The sequence below is a fragment of the Cnephaeus nilssonii genome (assembly GCF_951640355.1).
Source record: "Cnephaeus nilssonii genome assembly, chromosome: X".
NCBI lineage: Eukaryota > Metazoa > Chordata > Mammalia > Chiroptera > Vespertilionidae > Cnephaeus > Cnephaeus nilssonii.
The window spans coordinates 53,454,729-53,475,881 of NC_137071.1; the positions used below are offsets into that span (position 1 = coordinate 53,454,729).

The 21,153-nt window shown below is 41.7% G+C and overlaps 2 protein-coding genes across 2 annotated transcripts in view; both read left to right on the forward strand.

Annotated features, from left to right (window-relative positions):
- The window catches only part of XK (X-linked Kx blood group antigen, Kell and VPS13A binding protein), a 122,897-nt gene that overhangs the window by 70,303 nt on the left and 31,441 nt on the right, over positions 1-21,153 (forward strand). The gene's annotated exons all lie outside the window — the stretch shown is intronic.
- The window catches only part of CYBB (cytochrome b-245 beta chain), a 154,504-nt gene continuing 140,070 nt past the window's right edge, over positions 6,720-21,153 (forward strand). Inside the window, exon 1 of the mRNA XM_079765540.1 lies at positions 6,720-7,120. The gene's annotated coding sequence lies outside the window, so the exon portion shown is untranslated. The remainder of the gene's footprint in view (positions 7,121-21,153) is intronic.

A 21,153-nucleotide genomic window follows, 5' to 3' on the forward strand; every position in this document is an offset into this window, starting at 1 on the left:
TGGTGGTCTAGTTTCATCTTTTTGCATGTGCCTGTCCAGTTTTCCCAACACCATTTGTTGAATAGACTGTCTTTACTTCATTATATGTTCTTGCCTCCTTTGTCAAATATTAATTGACCATAATGGTATGAGTCTACTTCTGGAGTTTGTTCTGTTCCATTGGTATGTATGCCTGTTTTTGTATCAGTATCAGGCCATTTTGATTATAATGGATTTGTCATATACTTTGATATCTGGTATTGGGATACCTCCAACTTTGTTCGATTTTTTCAAGATAGCTGCAGCTATTCATGGTGTTTTATGGTTCCATATCAATTTTTGTAGTATTTGTTCTAGTTCTGTGAAGTATGCCATTGGTATTTTAATAGGAGTTGCATTGAATTTATAGATTGCTTTAGATAGTATGGACATTTTCATAATGTTAATTCTTCCAATCCATGAACATGGCATTTGCTTCCATTTGCTTCTATCTTCCTCTATTTCTTTTTTCAATGTGCTATATTTTTTCAAGTATAGGTCTTTTTACCTCCTTAGTTATGTTTATTCCTAGGTATCTCATTTTTGTTGTTGTTGAAGTAGTAAATGGTTTTTTGGTTTTTTTAGTTTCTCTTTCTGTGAGTTTGTTATTGGTGAATAAAATTACCATCAATTTTTGGATGTTGATTTTGTATCCTAGAACCTTGCTGAACTCATTAATTAATTCAGTTTTACTTCTTCTTTTCCAATTTGGATGCCTTTTATTTCTTCTTCTTCTCTGATCACAATGGCTAGTACTTCTAGTACTGTGTCAAACAGGAGTGGTGAGAGTGGGCATCCCTGTCTTGTTCCTGTTCTTAAGGGAAATGCTTTTAGTTTTTGTCCATTGAATATGATGTTGGCTGTGGGTTTGTCATATATGGCTTTTATTATGTTGAGGTATGATCCTTCTATTCCCACCTTACTGAGAGTTTTTATCAAGGAAGGGTAGTGGATTTTGTCAAATGCTTTTTCTGCATCAATTGATATGACTATGTGATTTTTATCTCTCAATTTGTTTATGTGATATATCACATTTATTGATTTATGGATATTGTCTCATCCCTGCATCCCCAGGATAAATAGAGTTGTTCATAGTATTTTTAACAATACTTTGTATTTCTTTGGGGTCCGTTGTTATTTCACCTCTTTCATTTCTGATTTTGTTTATTTGGGTCCTCTCTCTTTGCTCCTTGGTGAGCCTGGCTAGAGGTTCATCAATCTTGTTTATCCTTTCAAAGAACGAGCTCTTGGTTTCATTGATCTTTTGTATTTTTTTTATCTCTATGTCATTTATTTCTGCTCTGATATTTATTATCTCCTTCCTTCTGCTGACTCTGTGCTTTTCTTGTTGCTCTCTTTCTAATTCTTTGAGTTGTAGAGTTAGATGAGTTACTACCATTTTTTCTTGTTTTTTGAGGTAGGCCTGTAGAACTATAAACTTCCCTCTCAGGACTTCTTTCATTGTGTCCCATAGATTTTGGATTGTTGTGTTTTCATTGTTATTAGTTTCCAGGATGTTTTTAATTTCTTCTTTGATCTCATTGGTAACCCAATCAATATTTAATAACATGCTATTCAAGTGTTTGAGTATTTTGGATTGTTTTTATTGTAGTTTATTTCTAACTAGAGGCCCGGTGCATGAAATTCATGCACTTGGGGGTGGTGTCCCTCAGCCCTCTCACAGTCTGGGAGCTCTCGGGGGATGTCCTTCTGCCAGCGGGGAGCAGACCTAAGCTGGCAGTTGGGCATCCTAGCGCTGCCGCGGAAGTGGGAGAGGGTCCCGCCACTGCCGCCGCACTCGCCAGCCGTGAGCCTGGCTTCTGGCTGAGTGGCGCTCCCCCTGTGGGAGTGCACTGACCACCAGGGGGCAGCTCCTGCATTGAGCGTCTGCCCCCTGGTGGTCAGTGCACATCATAGTGACCGGCTGTTCTGTTGATTTGCATATTAGCCTTTTATTATATAGGATACTATGCCACTGTGGTCTGAGAAGATGCTTGGTATGATTTAAATCTTTAATTTGGGGAGACTTTGCTTGTGACCCAATATGTGGTCTATTTTTGAAAATGTCCCATGTGCACTTGAGAAGAACCTATATTCCATGGCTTTGGTGTGAAATGTTCTGAATATGTAAATTAAGTCCATCTGATCTAGTGAGTCATTTAGGATTGTTGTTTCTTTTCTGATTTTTTTTCTAGAGGATTTATCCAGCAATGTCAGTGGTATATTAAAGTCCCCTCCTATGATTGTATTGTTGTCGATCTCTCCCTTAATATCTTCCAGGGTTTTTTTTTTTTATGTATTTGGGTGCTCCTGCATTGGGAGCATATATGTTTATCAGGGTTATGTCCTTTTGTTGTATCGATCCCTTTAGTATTATGAAGTGGCCTTCCTTATCTGTTGTTATGGCCTTCACTTTGAGGTCTATTTTGTCAGATATAAGTAATAGTACCCCAGCTTTTTTTTTCATTTTCATTAGCCTGAAAGATATTTTTCCATCCCTTCACTATCAGTCTGTGTGAGTCCCTTGTTCTGAGGTGGGTCTCTTGTAGACAGCATATATATGGGTTGTGTTTTTTTTATCCATTCAGCCACTCAATGTCTTTTGATTGGAGCAGTTATTCGTTTATGTTTAAAGTTATTATTGAAAGGTACTTGTTTGTAGCCATTTTTATTTTTTGTGCCCATGTTCTTTCTTACCTTTTTATTTCTTCTTTTTATAGCATTCCCTTTAGCATTTCTTGCATTGCTGGCTTGGTAGTGATAAACTTCCTTAGCCTTTTTTTGTCAGTGAAGCTCCTTATTTTCCCTTCAGTTTTGAATGATAGCCTTGCTGGATAGAGTATTCTTGGATTCAGTCCCTTGATTTGCATTACTTTGTAAATTTCCTTCCATTCTTTTCTAGCCTGATGTGTTTCTGTTGAGAAATCATTTGATAATCTAATGGGAGCTTCCTTGTATGTATCTTTCTGTCTCCCTCTTGCAGCCTTTTAGATTCTCTCTTTGTCCTGAACATTTGCCATTGTAATTATGATGTGTCTTGGAGTGGGTCTTTTCGGGTTCATCTTGTTTGTGAGTCTCTGTGCTTGTGTGACTTTTTTCCTTCCCCACATCAGGGAAGTTTTCTGACATTATTTCTTCAAATAGGTTTTCTAACCCTTGTTCCTCTTCCTGTTGTTCTGTCACCCCTATTATTTGTATGTTGCTTCATTTCATGTTGTCCCATAGCTCACTTAGGCTCTCCTCCTGTCTTTTTATATTTTTTCTCCAATTGCATTTCAGTTAGGGTGTGTTTTGCTTCCCTGTCTTCTAAGTCGCTAATTCGGTCCTCCACTTTTTCTAGTCTACTATTGAAACTCTCCATGGTGTTTTTTATTGCAGCTATATCACTCTTCATTTCTTCTTGATTCTTATGTAAGTTATTGATTTTTTCCTCCATTTCTTCTTGATTCTTACATAAGTTTTTGATTTTTTTCCTCCATCTGGTTTATGAATTGTATCACCCTTATTCTGAATTCTTTTTATGACATATTTCACACCTCTGTTTTACTTAGCTGCTTTTCTGGTGATTCCTCCTTTTCTTTCCTTTGGGGGTTTCTTTGCCTACAGATTTTTGGTCTCACTGACTAATCTAGATGTTAAGTCGTGCAGGGGCTTCTCCTTGGGTGTCAGTGGCTCCTCGGGCTGTGCTTGCTCCTCAGGCAGTCATGGGAGTGGCTGTTCTTTTATTGGCAGCCGCTCCTCTGGTGGGTGCTTTTCGCAGCAGGTTGTCTCCTCTGGCTTGTGTGGGAGGCTGCTCACACAGCTGCTGTTCTTTGGACGGGGGTGGGCTGATCACGAGGCTGCTGCTACTCGCATGGGAGCAAGCTGTGCATGGCTGCTGCTCATTGGAAGGGGGCGGGCTGATCACGTGGCTGCTGCTCCTTGTATTGGGGCTAGTTGCATGCTGTTGCTGTTCCTCAGATGGGGTGGGTTGTTCGTGAGGCTGCCGCTTCTTGGACACGGGCAGGTTGCTTGCCAGACTGGTGCTCCTCATACGGCTCTGGGCTCCTCATGCAGCTGCTGCTCCTCGGACGGGAGATGGGCTGCTTGAGTGGCTGCTGCTCCTTGGGCGGGAGTGAGCTGCACATGCACTGCTGCTCCTTGGATGGGGGCAGGCTGCTCACCCAGCTTGGCTCCTTGGACATGTGCAGGCTGCGTGTGGCTGCTGCTCCTTGGACCTTTCTGGGCTGTGCAGGACTGCCACTCCTCTGACTTGGGAAATCTGCTTGTGTGGCTGTTGCTTCTAGGACTGGGACAGGCTGCTCGAGCGGCTGCTGCTCCTCAGTCGGGAGTGAGCGGCACGTGTGGCTGCTGCTCCTCCTACAGGGGCGATCTGCTTGTGCCGCTGCTGCCCCTCGGGAGGGAGTGAGCTGCATGTGCAGCTGTTGCTCCTCAGATGGGGGCGGGCCGCTCATCCAGCTGGAGCTCATCGGATAGGTGCAGGCTGCGTGTGGCTGCTGCTTCTTGGATGTAGGCCGTCTGCTTGTGTGGCTGCTGCTCCTCAGTCCAGGGCAGGCTGCTTGGGCGACTGCTGCTCCTCGAATGGGGCTGGGCTGCTCTCACTGCTGCTGTTCCACATACAGAGGCAGGCTCCTCACAGCTGCTGCTTCTTGGATGGGGGATTGGCTGCTTGCATGGCTGCTGCTCCTTGGATGGAAGTTAGCTGCATGTGTGGCTACTGCTCCTCAGATGGGGGCAGGCCACTCCCCCAGCTGCTGCTCATTGGACAGCTCAGGCTGCATGTGGCTGCTGCTCCTCCAACCAATGCAGGCTGCACAAGGCTGCTGCTTGTCTGATGTGGGCGGTCTGCTCGGGTGGCTACAGCTCCTAGGTGTGTGTGTGGGGGGGCTGCTTGGGCAGCTGCTGCTCCTTGAATGAGGGCGGGCTGCTCACACAGCTTCTGCTCCTCGGATGGGGGCAGGCTGCTCTTGTGGCTGCTGCTCCTTGGATGGGGGCAGGTTGCTCACATGGCTGCTGCTCCTCGGACAGGTGTAGGGTGCGGGCTGCGTGCAACTCCTGCTCCTCGGATGGGGACATGCTGCACGGGGCTGCCGCTCCTCAATTGTGGGCAGGCTGCACTTGCAGCTGCTGATCCTCAGATGGGGCAGGCTGCTCACGTGGTTGCTGCTCCACAGATGGGGGAGTGGGCCACTTATACAGCTGCTGTTCCTTGGACATGGGCAGGCCACATGAGGCTGCTGCTCTTAGGCCTGGGGTGGGCTGCTTGTGGGGCTGCTGCTCCATGGACAGGAGCTGGCTGCTCACGTGTCTGTTGCTCGCGTGGTTGCAGTGCCCTGGGCTAAAGCATTGGGCTGCTCAGAGGGGAGTGTGCTTTAGAACTCACAGGAGCCTGTGCTTGAGGTAGCTGGAGACTTGTTGACCATGGGACCACAGCTAAGGTAGCAGGTCACTGGCAGAGGTGGCTGTAGAGTCCCAGGTTTCTCTGAGGGCACCCTGGGTGTAGGTGAGGCTGGGCTCCTAATTACAGCAGCTTTCCCCTTCAAAAAGGCTAGGCCTCTGAGGACAAGCCGGCCTCCCAGTACTGTTTGCAATGGTAGCAGAGGCTGCCTAGTTAGGCGAGCCTGTTTAGCCTGCCCCCGAAGGTCCTGTGGGATCTGTGATTTACACACACACACACACACACACACACACACACACACACACACACACACCACGTAACCAAATACTCCTCTTTTGCTCCCTCCCTCACTCATGCTCTCTCCCTCACTGCTTCCTTCTTCCTGTTTGGGTCTGGGGTGTTATTGACCCATTCATGGATGGAGTTTCCTCTCCAGGTTGTTGGTTAATGTGGCTCACTCTTTAGCTCCTGGCCAGACAGGATAAAATTCACCTCGACAAGACACAACACAAAGGGAACAAAGAATGAATATACTCACAACACCCATAACCCCACTATAAGTAACCACTTGAGAAAAGAGAATTAGGGAAGGATAAGAGAGCATAAATGATATCAAAGAGAGAGGAGAATATAAGAGAGAAAAGAAAAAGGAGAATATATATGTGTGTGTGTGTGTGTGTGTGTGTGTGTGTGTGTGTGAAAACATATATATATATATATATATATATATATATGGGAAAACACCACAGAAACAATACGTAAACCAAAAATATGCAAACACCAAACACCCAGCAAAGAGGGTGGGGGCAGAATCTGTAGAGGCTGAGCTTATATACAGAAAATAAGGTTAAGAATTGGATGAATATGGGGAGGTCCTCAGTTCCGTGTAGAGGAAGTAGAAAGGGGATGGGTGGATAAAAAGAAAAAGAATGAGAAGAAAATAATAATAATAATAAATTTACAAAAAAATTGATTTCAGCCCTAACTGGTTTAGCTCAGTGGATAGAGCGTCGGCCTACAGACTGAAGGGTCCCAGGTTCGATTCCAGTCAAGGGCACGTACCTTGTTTGCGGGCACATTCCCAGTAGGGGGTGTGCAGGAGGCAGATTATCGATGTTTCTCTCTCATCTATGTTTCTAACTTTCTATTCCTCTCCCTCTCTGTAAAAAATAAAAAAAAAATATATTAAAAAAATGATTTAAAAATGGTATAAAAATAAAAATAGCAAATAAGAATAAAATAAAATAGAGTGATAGAAAAATAATGCAAAAAGAAATAGTAAATAAAGCAAAATATAAAAACAGGGAAACAAAGAAAAAAGAGATAAAATAATAATAAATAAATAAATATGAAAAAGTGAAATGTCGTTCCTTTGGCTAGCTTAATATCCCAGTCTTCTGTACTGTGCTGTTTCTCAGGCTCCTGTTGCTGGGACTGAAGGTTTCTCTTTAGGTCAGCCCCTTTGGACTCTCAGGGACTATTTAGATTTTTTAAAAATCCTTTGTACCATTCAGAGTGGAATCTGGGTGTGGCTGTTTTGGTTGCCTGGAAACTGTAGGGAGGGGCTATCTTTTCAGGACAAAATGGTTGCCCAAGTCCCAGGCTCAGGTATGACTCAACGCCAGACTCACTGCTACTTCTCCTGAACCCCCTCCTTTCCCCAGACTCGAAGAGTCCACACCTTCTCCCTCACCTCAGCTATGGGTAAGTGTCTGTATCCGAAAGGTCCTATGAAATAGGTTCAGTGAAGAAAGGCTCAGGTCACAGAGAGGGGAAAGTCTGTGCCTCTGCGTGCTCCTCTCCTACCGGTGCTGCGCAGTCTGGCCAGCCCTTCAGGCTTCCCCCTCTGGGTTCAGCCTTTCGTGACTGTGGACCCAGATCTAGAATCCCCTGTGGTCCAGCAGTCCTGTGGCCCTTTTTTCCACAGTCAGACACTGTGCCTGTCCCCAGGGACATGGCTTGGTGCTATGTGGATTCCCTCTGACCCTCTGGGCTCAGAGGTCTGGCACACTCTCCTGCCCAGATCCTTGATTTTACCTTTCTCCAGGGATCCTCTGCCCTTCCCAGCTGCAAACTGTCTCACCAGCTGAGTCTTCTTTGCCAATTCAGGTTGTATGTTATTCATTTCAGCTGCTCATTCTATTTGCTCTGGGACAAGGCTCAGGACATGTCCATCTATTTCGCCGCCATTTTGTCTCCCCTTGAATACTAGTATTTTAAAAATTCATCCAAGTAATTCTGATAGGTCACTAAGTCCAAGAGGCAGGAGACATAGCACACTACCCATGCCACATGGAAAAACACCAGGAAGTCCGGAGACAGAGTGAGGAAAGTGGAGCACTTGGGCATGGCTTTTATTGGGGTTTGTGCAGGAAGGACCTGGTTCCTGTTCTTAAGGGAAATGCTTTTAGTTTTTGCCTAATTGAGTAGATGTTGGCTGTGGGTTTGTCATATATGGCCTTTATTATGTTGAGATATGCTCCCTCTGCTTCCACTTTGCTGAGAGTTTTTATCTAAAAATGGTGCTGGATTTTGTCTAATGCTTTTTCTGTATTGATATGATTGTGTGATTCTTATCTTTCATTTTGTTAATTTGTGAGTTACATTTATTGATTTTGGAATATGGTACTAGCCTTGCATCCCCCAAATAAATCCCACTGGGTCATGGTGGATGATCTTTCTTTTTCTTCAGTCTCTCTTCCTCTCGCTCTCTGATACTTTCACTTTCTCATAAGTCTCTCATGCTTTTTATTTCTCCATTTTCTTGACTTGCCTTCTATTTAAGTAGTAATTATCTTTAGCCATTTCTAACCTATTAAACCCATTTGTTGATTTATTAATTATACTTATTGTATTTTTCAGTTCTAGAATTTTCACTTGAGTTTTAAAATAGTTTCTAGTCTATGATAAATTCTCCATCTTGTCATATAATTTCCTGAACATATTAATTACAGATATTTTAAAGTCCATGTCAGATAATCCAATATCTCCTATGTGTCTCTTTCTGTTATCTATTTTTATCCTTGGAATTTGATCATGATTTTGTTTTTTGTTGGCATGCCACATTATTTTTAATTAAATGTCAGATATTTGTATTGAATATAGAGATAATTTACCCTGGCCAGTATTGTTCAGTTGGCTGGACATCATCCTGTGCATATGCATCAAAAGGTTGCCTTTTCCATTCCTGGTTAGGACACATGCCCAGGTTGTGGGCTCAAATCCCAGTAGGGGATGTGCAGGTGGCAGCCAATTTATGGTTCTCTCTCATAATTATTTTTCTCTCTCTCTCCCTCTCCCTTCCTCTCTGTCTAAAAGTGAATTTTAAAAGAATAGAAATAATTTAGGTGAGTTATCTTTGTCCAGGAAGATATTACTTTTGTTTATGACAGGTAATTAAACTAGCTACAGATCAACTTGACTCATTCATAATTTGAATTAGTTGAAACTTGTACTTTAGTCTCTGGGAGGACTTATCTATTTCTGATCATCCTTACTCCCAGTGTTTCATCCTTTAGGTTCCCACCAGAAAGTTTTAGGTGTATAATAGGACTATTCATTGTAGATCTGGAATGTTATGATTTGCTTCCATACCCACCAGCTTTGAGAGACTGCTAAAAACTGGGTTTAAATTCTTAGTCTCTTAGTACCCATTATCATATGGGCAAATATCTAGGGGAAAATTCTCTTTTAGAATTTTCTCTTGGGACTTTTCTTCTGAGATCTTGGTCCCAGAAGCACTCACTGCTTTCCAATGCCTTTGAACAGATGTTTGTGCAGTTATTATTAGCAGACAAATTGAACAAAAACAAACTATTCTGTCATTTCCAGCATGGAAATTTTCTTTTTGCTCCTTAAAGTATTTTTAGGGAATTTAAAAAGCATGAGAAGATTGAATTGCACTTTAAAAAAAAAAGTTAAATGTTTAATTATGGCTGTGTGGCAGGCTAATACATTGTTCTGAAATTAGTCTATGGAGATCTGGCCTGTGAATACTGGAAAACTTTTTGGGATACATTTGGGGCAATGTGAAATCTGTTGTGAATTTTTTCCATAGTTAAGAACCAAAAGCAACTAATGAAGATATATAAATGGCGAGTAAGCACATGGAAAGAAGCTTAACATCATTAGTCATCAGGAAAATGCAAACCAAAATCACAATGAGATACTATTTTATATCTAGTAAGATGGCTAGAATAAAAAATTTTATAATAATAAAAATTCAAGTTAATAATAAACAAACACTGATGAGGATGTGGAGAAATTGGAACCCTCATACACTGATGGTAGGAATATAAATGATGCAATAGCTTTGGAAAACTGTTTGGTAGTTCTTCAAACAACAATTAAACATAAAGTTACCATGTGGCCTAGCAATTCTATTCCTACAGACCCAAGACAAATGAATACATATTCATACAGGAATGTTCATAGCAGTATTATTTATTATAGCCATACAATGGAAATATTGCAAATTTTCCTCAAGTGATGAATGGGTAAACTAATGTTGTATATCCGCATATTGGATTATTATTTTACCCTAAAGAGGAATGAAGGCCCTGACCAGATTGCTCAGTGGATTGGAATGTTGTCATGTGCACCAAAATGTTGCAGGTTTGATTCCATGTTGGGCTGTAAGGAAGGCAACACCAATCAATGTTTCTCTCTCTTTCTCTCTCTCTCTCTCTCTCTCTCTCTCTCTCTCTCTCTCTCTCTCTCTCACACACACACACACACACACACACACACACACATTGATGTTTCTCTTTTTCCCTTCCTCTCTCTCTAAAAAATGTAGAAATATATCCTTGGGTGAGGATTTTAAAAAAATAAATGAATGACTGATATATGCTATAATGTAGATGAATTTTGTAAATTTTATGCTAAGTGAAATAAACCAGTTGCAAAAAATCACATATTATATGATTTCATTCATATGAAAAACCAGAATAGGGAGATCTATAGAGACAGAAAGTAGATTAGTGTTTTTTTAGGGCTGGTTGGGGAAGTGGGATTGGAGGAATGATAGCTAAGGGTTTAGAATCTCTTTTTGAAGTGATAAAATGTACTAAAATTGGCCTTGCTGGGTAGCTCAGTTGGTGCATTGTCCTGATGCACCAAGGTTCTGGGTTTGATCCCTAATCAGGGCATCCTCAAGAAGCAACCAGTTAATGCATAAATAATGGATGATTTTCTAAGCAGTGTTTCTCTCCCTCCCTCACTCTGTTCCTCTCTCTCTCTCTCTCAAATCAATAAATAAAAATGTACTAAAATTGACTATTTTTTCTCAGGATTGCTTTGGCTATTTGAGGTCCTTTGTGGTTTTATACAAATTATAGGGTGTTTTGTTTTTGTGGGTTTTTTTTGGCTCTATTTCTATGAAAAATGCCATTGGGATTTTGATAGGGATTGCATTGAATTTGAAGATTGTTTTAGTATGTATGGACATTCTTCCAATCCATGAACACAGAATATCTTTGCATTTCTTTGTGTCTTCTTCAATTTATTTCAACAACGTCTTGTAGTTTTCAATGTGCAGGTATTTAATTTCCTTTGTTAAGATTATCTAGGTCTTTTATTATTTTTGTTGTAATTGTAAATGGGATTTTCTTCATTTCAATTTCTGATAGTTCATTATTAGTATATAGAAATGCAACAGACTTTTGTATATTAATTTTTATACTATAATTTTACTATAGTCATTTACTTTTTCAAATGTTTTTTTCTGGTGAAATCTTTATGGTTTTCTATATATAACATTATTTCATCTACAAATAGTAATAGCTTCATTTCTTCCTTTCCAATTGGGATGCCTTTTATTTTATTTTATTTTATTTTATTTTATTTGCCTCATTACTCTGACTAGGACCTCCAGTATTATGTTGAATAACCGTGGCAATAGTAGGCATCCTTGTCTAATTTCTAGTCTTAGAGGAAAAGCTTTCAGTTTTTCACCATTGAATATGATGCTAGTTGTGGGTTTGTTTTATATGGCTTTTATTATGTTGAGGTACTTTCCTTCTATACCCATTTTACTGAGATTTTTTATCATAAATGGATATTGTATCTTGTCAGATGCTTTTTCTGCATCTATTGAGATTATCATATGATTTTTGTCCTTTATTTTGTGGATGTTGAACCATCCTAGCTATCCTGAAATGAATCCCACTTGTTTGTGGTGTATGATCCTTTTAATGAATTGTTGTGTTCAATTTTCTGTTTTTGACTTTTGCACTGATATTCATCAGAGATATTGGCCTGTAATTTTCTTTTTTTGTGGTGTCCTTGCCCAGTTTTGGTATCAGGGTAAAGTTAGCCTTGTAAAATGAGTTAGGAAGCATTCCTTCCTCTTCAATATTTTGGAAGAGTTTGAGAAAGACAGTTATTACATCTTTGAATTAGATCTTGCCAGTGATTTTGCCAGTGAAGCCATCTGGTCTTGGATTTTGTTTTGGGGGAGGATTTTTATTACTGTTTCAAAATCCTTGTTAGTGATCAGTCTAGGAAGGTTGTATGCCTGTAAGAGTTTGTCCATTTCCTCTAGGTGGTTCAATATGGCACCATATTAATTTTCATAGTATTCTTTTATAATTTATTGTATTTCTGTGATACCTGATGTAACTTGTTTTCCATTTTTTATTTACTACAAAAGTATAGTAATCAAAAGAAAAATAGAAACACAGAACAATGAAACAGAATTGAGAGCCCCAAAATATACTCAGATGCATATGGACTACTTATTTACAACAAAGGAGCTAAAAATATAAAATGGAGAATATAAAGTCTCTTCAATAAATGGTTCTGGGGAAACTGGACAGCCATATGCAAAAGAATGAAACTATGCAACTATCTTACACTGTACACAAAAATTAACTCCAAATGGAATAAAGACTTGATTGTAACACCTGAAACAATAAAACACATAGAAGAAAGCATGGGCACTAAGATTCTGGATGTTGGTCTCAGTGGTATTTTTGTGAATTTCAGTGCAAAAGTGAGGAAAACAAAAACAAAAATAAACAAATTAAACTTATATCAAACTAAAAACTTCTGCACAGCAAAGAAAACAGTTGACAAAACCAAAAGACGACCAACTGAAAGGGAAAACATATTGTCTAATAATACTTCCAATAAGGAGTGAATATCCAAAATATATGAAGAACTCATACAAATCAACATCAAAAAAGAAATATGATTCAAAATTAGGCAGAGTATCTGAATAGAAAGTTTTCTAAGGAAAACCCACACATGACCAGCAGGCATATGAAAATATGTTTAGCATCACTAATTATTAGGTAAATGTAAATCAGAACCATAATTAGATATCACCTGATACCTATTAGAATGGCTATTATAAAAAAGACTAGAGGCTCAGTGCATGAAATTCGTGCATGGATGGATGGTTCCCTCAACTCAGCCTGCACCCTCTCCAATCCGGGACCCCTCGGGGGATATCCAACTGCCGGTTTAGGCCCGATCCCTAAACCAGCAGTCAGACATCCCTCTCACAATCTGGGACCACTGGCTCCTAACTTCTCACCTGCCTGCCTGCCTGATTGCCCCTAACTGCCTCTGCCCGCCAGCCTGATCACCCCTAACTGCCCTCTCCTGCAGGCCTGATGTAGCCCCCAACTGCCCTCCTCTGCTGGCCAATTTGGTTCTGATTGGTTGGTTCCTATGCCAGCGTCAAAAGCTTTGCCTCCCAGGCAGCCATTGGCTCCCCACAGCACCCACCTTTGGTTCTGATTGGTCAGTTCCTATGCCAGTCAGCATCAAAAGCTCCACCTCCTAGGCAGCCATTGTTTCCCCACAGCACCCACCTTTGGTTCTGATTGGTCGGTTCCTATGCCAGTCAGCATCTCCAGGCCTATCTCTGGGTCTGATCAAAGAGGTGGGGCTTAACAGCAGCCCCAGTGGAGGCTGGGAGAGAAAGAAAAGCCTGGCTGCTGGCGAAGATCAGAAAGAAAGAGGGAGAGAAAGAGAGAGGTAAGTACACTGATCAACAGCTTCCATTGAGGCTGCAGATCAGACCCTGACTCACTTTCTGGGTCTCAGCCACCTGGGCAGTCAGTGTTGGGTCGCCAGGCTGCAGCTGGGCAACCCAGCGCTGACTTCAGGATGGTCTGCGTTTGGTCGCAGGCTCGGCCCCTTCCCAAGCCTAAAGCCTCTGCAGAGGCTTTAGGCTTGGGAAGGGCGCCACCCCCTGTCCCCTTCCGATGGCTGGCTGGGAGTGACCTGGGTGCCGAGGAGGTTCCCAGGACCCAGGTATGTATGCCAATTAACCGCCATCTTTATTGGGTTAATTTGCATACTAACTCTGATTGGCTGTGGGTGTAGCGGAGGTACGGTAAATTTACATGTTTCTCTATTATTAGGTAAGACAAGAAATAGCAAGTTTTGGAAAAAATGTAGGGTAAACAGGATTCTCATACACTGTTAGTGGGAATGTAGATTGGTACAGCCACTATGGGAAACAGTATGGAGGTACCTTTATAAATGACAGAACCAGTGGATGTCTGGGGAATGGCAGTGTGAGAGCACACCTTGTCCTCTGTCTCTGAAATTTCAAGAAGTTAACCAACTATAATTCAACAAAGAATCTCTGCTCAACACAGCCATGGATTGAACCATCTAAAGGTAGGCAACAGGAAATAAACAGGGAGATGAGAAGGGAGGAAAAGTAAAGACGACCCACAGATGTAGCCCTGCAGCTAGGAGATAATGGCTCAGCTGGGAGAGTGGAGAAAGCTGGCAGTAGCAGGCACTTACTTCATCCTGGAGAAACAGAGAGCTGTGTGTGTTTGAGCAGGGCGAACTGCAAGTTGTGAGAGTGTGAACAGTATCTGAATCTGCAGAAGCCTGACACAGCACAGGGATCTCCCATGCATCTCTCCACTGCCCACCAGATATTGGTGTTTCAAACAGATACAACCACAGAGACCTGCTGCCACTTGGACTACCAAATGTCACCTCTCGTTTCCTGTGGAGTCATGTCCAGGAGCATATTACCTGTAAAGTCAGAGCTGTATCAGTAGAACTGCTATATCCCTCTGTGACTGACCCTCAGGAGGGGTGGCTGGGGTAGGACCCTACAGAGGTCAGTGGTATCCATTACTGTGAGGGCAAAACAAATGTCACCCCAAAGCATCGTGGCTGTATTATCTTACAGAAACTTTAGAGGTTCAAGATTGGGAGATCACAGAGATAAAAATCTTGACATTCAGTGCCATCTACTGGAAAATAGTAGAAATAACTCTTCAGATAAGGATTCTATCAACCATACTTATAGGCAGATAAATTAGTAGGCCAAGGAGAAGAACAAATACCATGAATAACCACATTAATGAGGATAACCACAAAAAAACATTTAAAAAATCCCCAGAAAGCAAGCTGGAACACATGGAAATATGTCATGTAAATCAGTGATTGCCAACCAGTGGTCCGCGGACCACTGGTGGTCCATGAGGTCTGAAAGGTTGGTGACCGCTGATATAATTGATAGAGATTTCAAGATTGCAGTTCTGAAAATACTTAACAAGATGTGAGAAAACACAGACAGGCAATTTAATGCACTCAGAAGACAAATCAATGAACAAAACAAGTACTTTACCAAAGAGATTTAAACTTTAAAAAAGAACCAATCAGAAATTCTGGAAATGAAGCATTAAATTAAAGAGATTAAGAGTAAACTATTGGAATGGGAAAGAAATGGTAGAAGAGTAGTGGAAGCTACACTGACAATCTCCCAGGACCAAACTGGAATTACAACTAAAATACAAAAATACCATCCTGAATAATCAACTGAAGACTAGCTGGAGAGAACACTGACAACGGAGGATGGAAAGTGGAGACCACATAGAGACTGGTAGGAAGGCATGTAGCATGAAAGGACTGGCCGGACTCTCACAGACAGCAGATAAAGTCCTGAAGGGATATCTCAGCTGTGGGGGGTTCCCACTGAGAACTCCGGAGTCTAAACCCCAAGCAGGGCCTCCCAATCCCAGAGCACCAGAGGTGAGAAAGGTGCCCACAAAATAACTGTATGTGAAAAGCAGCAGGGTTGCTGTCTTCCAGGGATAGATGGCTAGAAAAGCAAAGCACCCTTTTAAAGAGCCAACACACAAAATTTTGGGTGCAGCCATTCAACTTGGGCTCTGGCACAAGAGGGCAGAGTGGACTATAGCTGTGTGAGCAGAATCCAAGTTTGGGGGCTCTAGGGTTAGAGCTCAGAAGGCAGCCAGCCTGGTTTCCAGTGCTGAGTCATTCCCTCATGCTGAAGAGGACATCTTTATCTGGTAGACTTTTACCATCCAGGCATCTTTTGCCTGGAGGTGGGGGGGGGGGGGGAAGCAATTGCTCCACCCTGTTGGAAAACCTCTTGCCTCACAGTCTGGTCAATAGCCTGAGGCAAATCAAGACTGAATAATAATCAAACTGCATGCAGAGACAGGTATCTGGAGGATTTGAGTATTTGCCTGATCACCTTCTGGGATTGGGGCTAGGAAAGAAGACCTTGGTGCAAATCTTGGTAATTTTCAAAGGCACCCTGCCCCAGCAGAGGGAGCCACATGCTGTGGATTGCTGATAGCTTAGAACAAGATACTCAGGGGCAGTTACAAACAGCAGATTGGGAGTCATATCCTATCTATCCAATACGTACTCTTAAAGCAAAACAGGCAGCCAAAGTGGGAAGACAAAAAAAACAACAACAACACCCCCCAAATGAAATAACAAATACAGTGTTCAGAATAATGATGGCAAAGATACTAAACAGTATGAGAAAAGATACAGTAACTGTGAAAAAGATTGGTCAGAAATGAAGAATGCCATAGCACTAATAAAGAACACATTCACTCAGCTGATGTGACTCAGTGGTTGGACCTGGACCTATCAACCACGAGGTCTCGGTTTGATTACGGGTCAGGTCACATGCCCTGGTTACGAGCTCGATCCCCAGTGTGGGGTAGCCAATCAATGATTCTCTCTCATCATTGATGTTTCTGTCTCTCCCTGTTTATTCCTCTCTGAAATAAATAAAAAATACATTTAAAAAAAAGAACACATTGGAAGGAATATACAGCAGATTAGGGCAAGCCAAGGATCAGATCAGTGAATTAGAAGACAGGATAGAAAAAAAATCACCCAATCAGAGAACCCAAAAGAAAAAAAATAATAAAAAACAAGAGGACAGCTTAAGGGAGCTGTGGGTCAACAGGAAACATAATATTCACATCATGGGAGTACTAGGAGGTGAAGACAATGAGCAAGGGATAGAGAACCTGTTTGAAGAAATAATGGCAGAAAATTCCGCTTCAGGAGGCACACAGAAACCCAAACATGAAGAACCTAAACAGGCCTACACCCAGACACATCAAAATTAAAATGCCAAAAAGTAAAGACAAAGCAAGAATCTTAAAGGCAGCAAGAGAAAAGCAAACTGTTACCTACAAAGGATCTCCCATAAAGCTGTCAGCTGATTTTTCATCAGACACTCCACAGGCCAGAAGGGAATGAAGTATTCAAGGTAATGAAAATCAAGGATCTGAAACCAAGATTGTTATATCCAGCAAGGATAACATTCCAAATAAATGGTGTAATGAAGTGCTCCCCAGACCAAAAAAAAAAAAAAAAAAAAAAAAAGGCTAAAGGACTTTATCACCACCAAACCAACACTGCAACTAATGCTAAAGGGTCTAATGTAATGAGCAGAGAGGGAAACACAGATATAATGAATTAAAATGGTAATAAATAAGTACCTATCAATAATCTTAAATGTAAATGGATTAAATGCTTGAAACAAAAGACTTACAGTATCTGAATGGAAATGAAAATGTGACCCAAATATGTGCTGTCTACAAGAGACCCACCTCAGAACACAAAGTCACAGGATGAGAATGAAGGCATGGAAAAAATTTTCCATGCAAATCGAAACAAAAATAATCTGGGGTAGTAATACTCATATATGACAATACACACTTCAAAATGATGGCCATCACAAGAGTCAATAAAGGTCACTACATAATACTAAAGAGATCAGTCCAACAAGAGGATATAACTCTGATAACCATATATGCATCTAACATATTTATTTAATATGTTTAAAAAAACACTTTTGAAGGACTTTAAGGGAGAGACTGACAGTAATCTATACTAATAAAAGCCTAGGTGGCGTCTCACCCTCATGTCATCACAAGATGGCCACCCCCATATCGTCACAAGATGGCCACCCCCACGTCATCACAAGATGGCTGCCACAAGATAGCCGCCACAAGATTGCCACCACAAGATGGTCGGCAGGGGAGGGCAGTTGGGGACGACCAGGCTGGCAGGGGAGCAGTTAGGTGTCAATCAAGCTGACAGGGGAGCAGTTAGGGGGTGATCTGGCTGTCAGGCAGGAGTGGTTAGGGGAAATCAGGCAGGCAGGCAGGTGAGCGGTTAGGAGCCAGCAGTCCTGGATTGTGAGAGGGATGTCTGACTTCCGGTTTAGGCCTGACCTGGCAGTCAGACATCCCCCGAGGGGTCCAAGATTGTAGAGGGTGCAGGCTGGGCTGAGGGTCACCCCCCACAGTGCACTGGGCCTCTAGTATAGTCATAGTAGGGGACTGTAACACACCACTGACTTCACAGGATAGAACTTCCAGACAAAAAGTTAAGAAGGAAACAGTGACTCTAAATGGCACATTGGATCAGATGGATTTAATTGACATTTATAGAATATTTCACCCCAGGGCAGCAGAATATACATTCTTCTCAAGTGCACATGGGTGATTCTCACAGATAGACCCCATGGCTAGGACACAAAAAAGTGTTTACAATCTCCAGAAGATTGCAATCATATCAAGCATCTTCTCAAGTTAAATTGGAATGAAATTAGTAATCAACTACAGTAAAAACACTCAAAAACATTCAAATACATGGAGATTAAATGGCATGTTATTAAACAATGAATGAATTACCAATGAGATCAAGAAAGAAATAAAAAAAAACTTATTGGAAGCCAATAAATATGAACACAACAACCGAAAATCTCTGGGACATAGCAAAAGCAGCACTGAAAAGGAAGTTCATAGCACTACAGATCCACTTCTAAAAGATCAAAACAATGAGCCATGAAGACAGAAGAGAAGCAGTCCAGAGACGGAAGACGCTGATGTGGCCTTCCCATACTAGCAGTTAGCAGCTGTGCATAACTGCAGATTGCCCAGGACCAAACCGGACAGAGTCGGACCTGCATTACCACCATTTGTCCACCATCCAGAACTGAAATGTCAGTGTTGACATGTACACATAAGGAACTGTTTGACATTGAAATTGGGTCTCAAAAGAACTGTTGGCCCAGATAGAAACTCACTACACACTGATTCATTTGCCTGTCACCATAACCATTATTGCTTGTCTCATTTTCGGTTCTTATAAGTGTATTTCTAATAGCACATGATCTCACTCATCTAGGGGAAATAATGAACAACATAGACTGATGAACAAGAACAGACCCAGAAACAAGGAGGCATGGATCAGACTGTCGGGCCTCGGTGGGGGAGGGTAGGGAAGGGTGGGGGTAAAGGGGGAGATCAACCAAAGGACTTGTGTGCAGACATATGAGCCTAACCAGCGGTTAAGGACAACAGGGGGGTGGGGGCATGCGTGGGGAGGGGTGTGGGATGGGAATGGGGGGACGAGGACAAATATGTGATACCTTAATCAATAAAGAAATTTTAAAAAAAGATCAAAACAAAACAAAAAATGAATAATAAGTTATGTAACCCTGCAACTGAAAGAATTAGAGAGTAATAAGAAACACCCAGAGAAAATAAAAGGAAGAAAATAATAAAGATTAGAGCAGAAATAAATGACATAGAGATTGAATAAACAACACAAAATTTCAATGAAACAAAGAGCTGGTTCTTTGAAAAGATAAACAAGATTGGGGGACCTTTACCCAGACTTATCAGGAAACAAAAAGAGATAACATAAATAAGTAAAATCAGAAAAGAAAGTGGTGAGGTAACAGCTGACACCACAGAAATACAAAGGATTGTATGAAAATAGTATGAGCCTCTATATGCCAACAAACTGGACAATGTGGATAAATTCTTAGAAAAATAGAATCTTCCAAAACTAAATCAAGAGGAATAAGAAAACCTGAATAGGCCAATACCAGCTGATGAAATTGAAGCAGTAATAATAATAATAATAAACTCCCAGCAAACAAAAGCCCTGGTGTGGTCAGTTTCGTGGGAGTTTTACCAAACATTCAAAGAAGAACTAACACTTATCCTCCTTAAACTATTCCAAAATCCCAAGAGGAACAATTCCAAGCTCTTTTAATGAGGTCAGCATTACCCTAATTCCAAAACCATATTAAGACACTATAAAGAAAGATAATTAAAGGCCAATATCCCTGATGAACACAGATATTAAAATCCTCAACAAAATTTTAGCAAGTCAGATCCAGCAATATATTAAAAAGATCACACACCATGACCATGTGGGATTTATTACAGGGATGCAAGGCTGGTACAATATTCCAAAATCAATAAATGTGATACATCACATAAATAAATTGAAAGACAAAAGTCATAGGATCATATCAATAGATCCAGAAAAAGCATTCGACAAATTTCAGCATGCTTCTTTGATAAAAACTCTCAGCAAAGTGAGAATCACACCTCAACATAGTAAAGTCCACATAAGACAAACCTACAGCCAGCTTCATACTCAATTGGCAAAAATTTAAACTAGTTCCCTTCAGAACAGGAACAAGACAGGGATGCCCTCTTTCACCACTCTTGTTCAACATAGTTCTCAAAGTCCTAGTCACATAGATCATACAAGAAGAAAACAAAAGAGACATCCAAATTGGAAATGAGGACATAAAACTGTAATTATTCGCAGAAGACATGATATTATACATAGAAAACCCCAAAGATTCTACCAAATAACTAGTCCTATCTAATAATAGACAAATATGCAAATTGACCATACCTCCGACACACCCACAAGCCACACCCACCATCCAATCAGAGCGAGCATACAAATTAACCCAAACCAAGATGGCTACAGCCACAGAGAGCAAGGTTTCCTAGGTAACAGAGGAAGCCAAGCTTTCCGCCTGCCATGGCCAGGCCTAAGCCTCCACTCAAGCTACAAAGTTTCAATTATAGAAAGTAAACAAATTTAAACAAATGGCGGCAGAATGGAGCTTGAGAGAGTAGGCCAGGGTTGCCGCTGGCAACAGGGGAAGCAAAGCTTTCCGCACACCCTGGCCAGGCCCACCTGCTTAAGGCAACAAAGTTTCAATTATAACCCCAACACAAATGGCTGCCAGCCTCGGAGGGAGCCCCAGGCTTGGCTCCGCTCCAAGCTACAAAGTTTCAATTGTAGAAGGAAAATAAATTGCAGATACCAGGGCCTCTGCTTGGGTTGCCAGGGGGTGTGGTCAGCCTGTAAACCACCACAGGCCCCTCGCTCAGGCCTCCCCATACCCCAAGGGAACCCCCACCTGATCCGGGACGCCCTTCAGGGCAAACCAGCTGGCCCCCACCCCTGTACCAGGCCTCTACCCTATCTAATAAAAGAGTAATCTGCAGTTTGATCATTACTGCAACACACAATATCGCTGCCCCCATGTGGTCAAAGATCCTGCCCCCATGTGGACACAAGATGGCCACCACAAGATGGCCAGCAGGAGAGGGCAGTTGAGAGGCACCTGTCCTGCAAGGGAGGGCAGTTGGAGG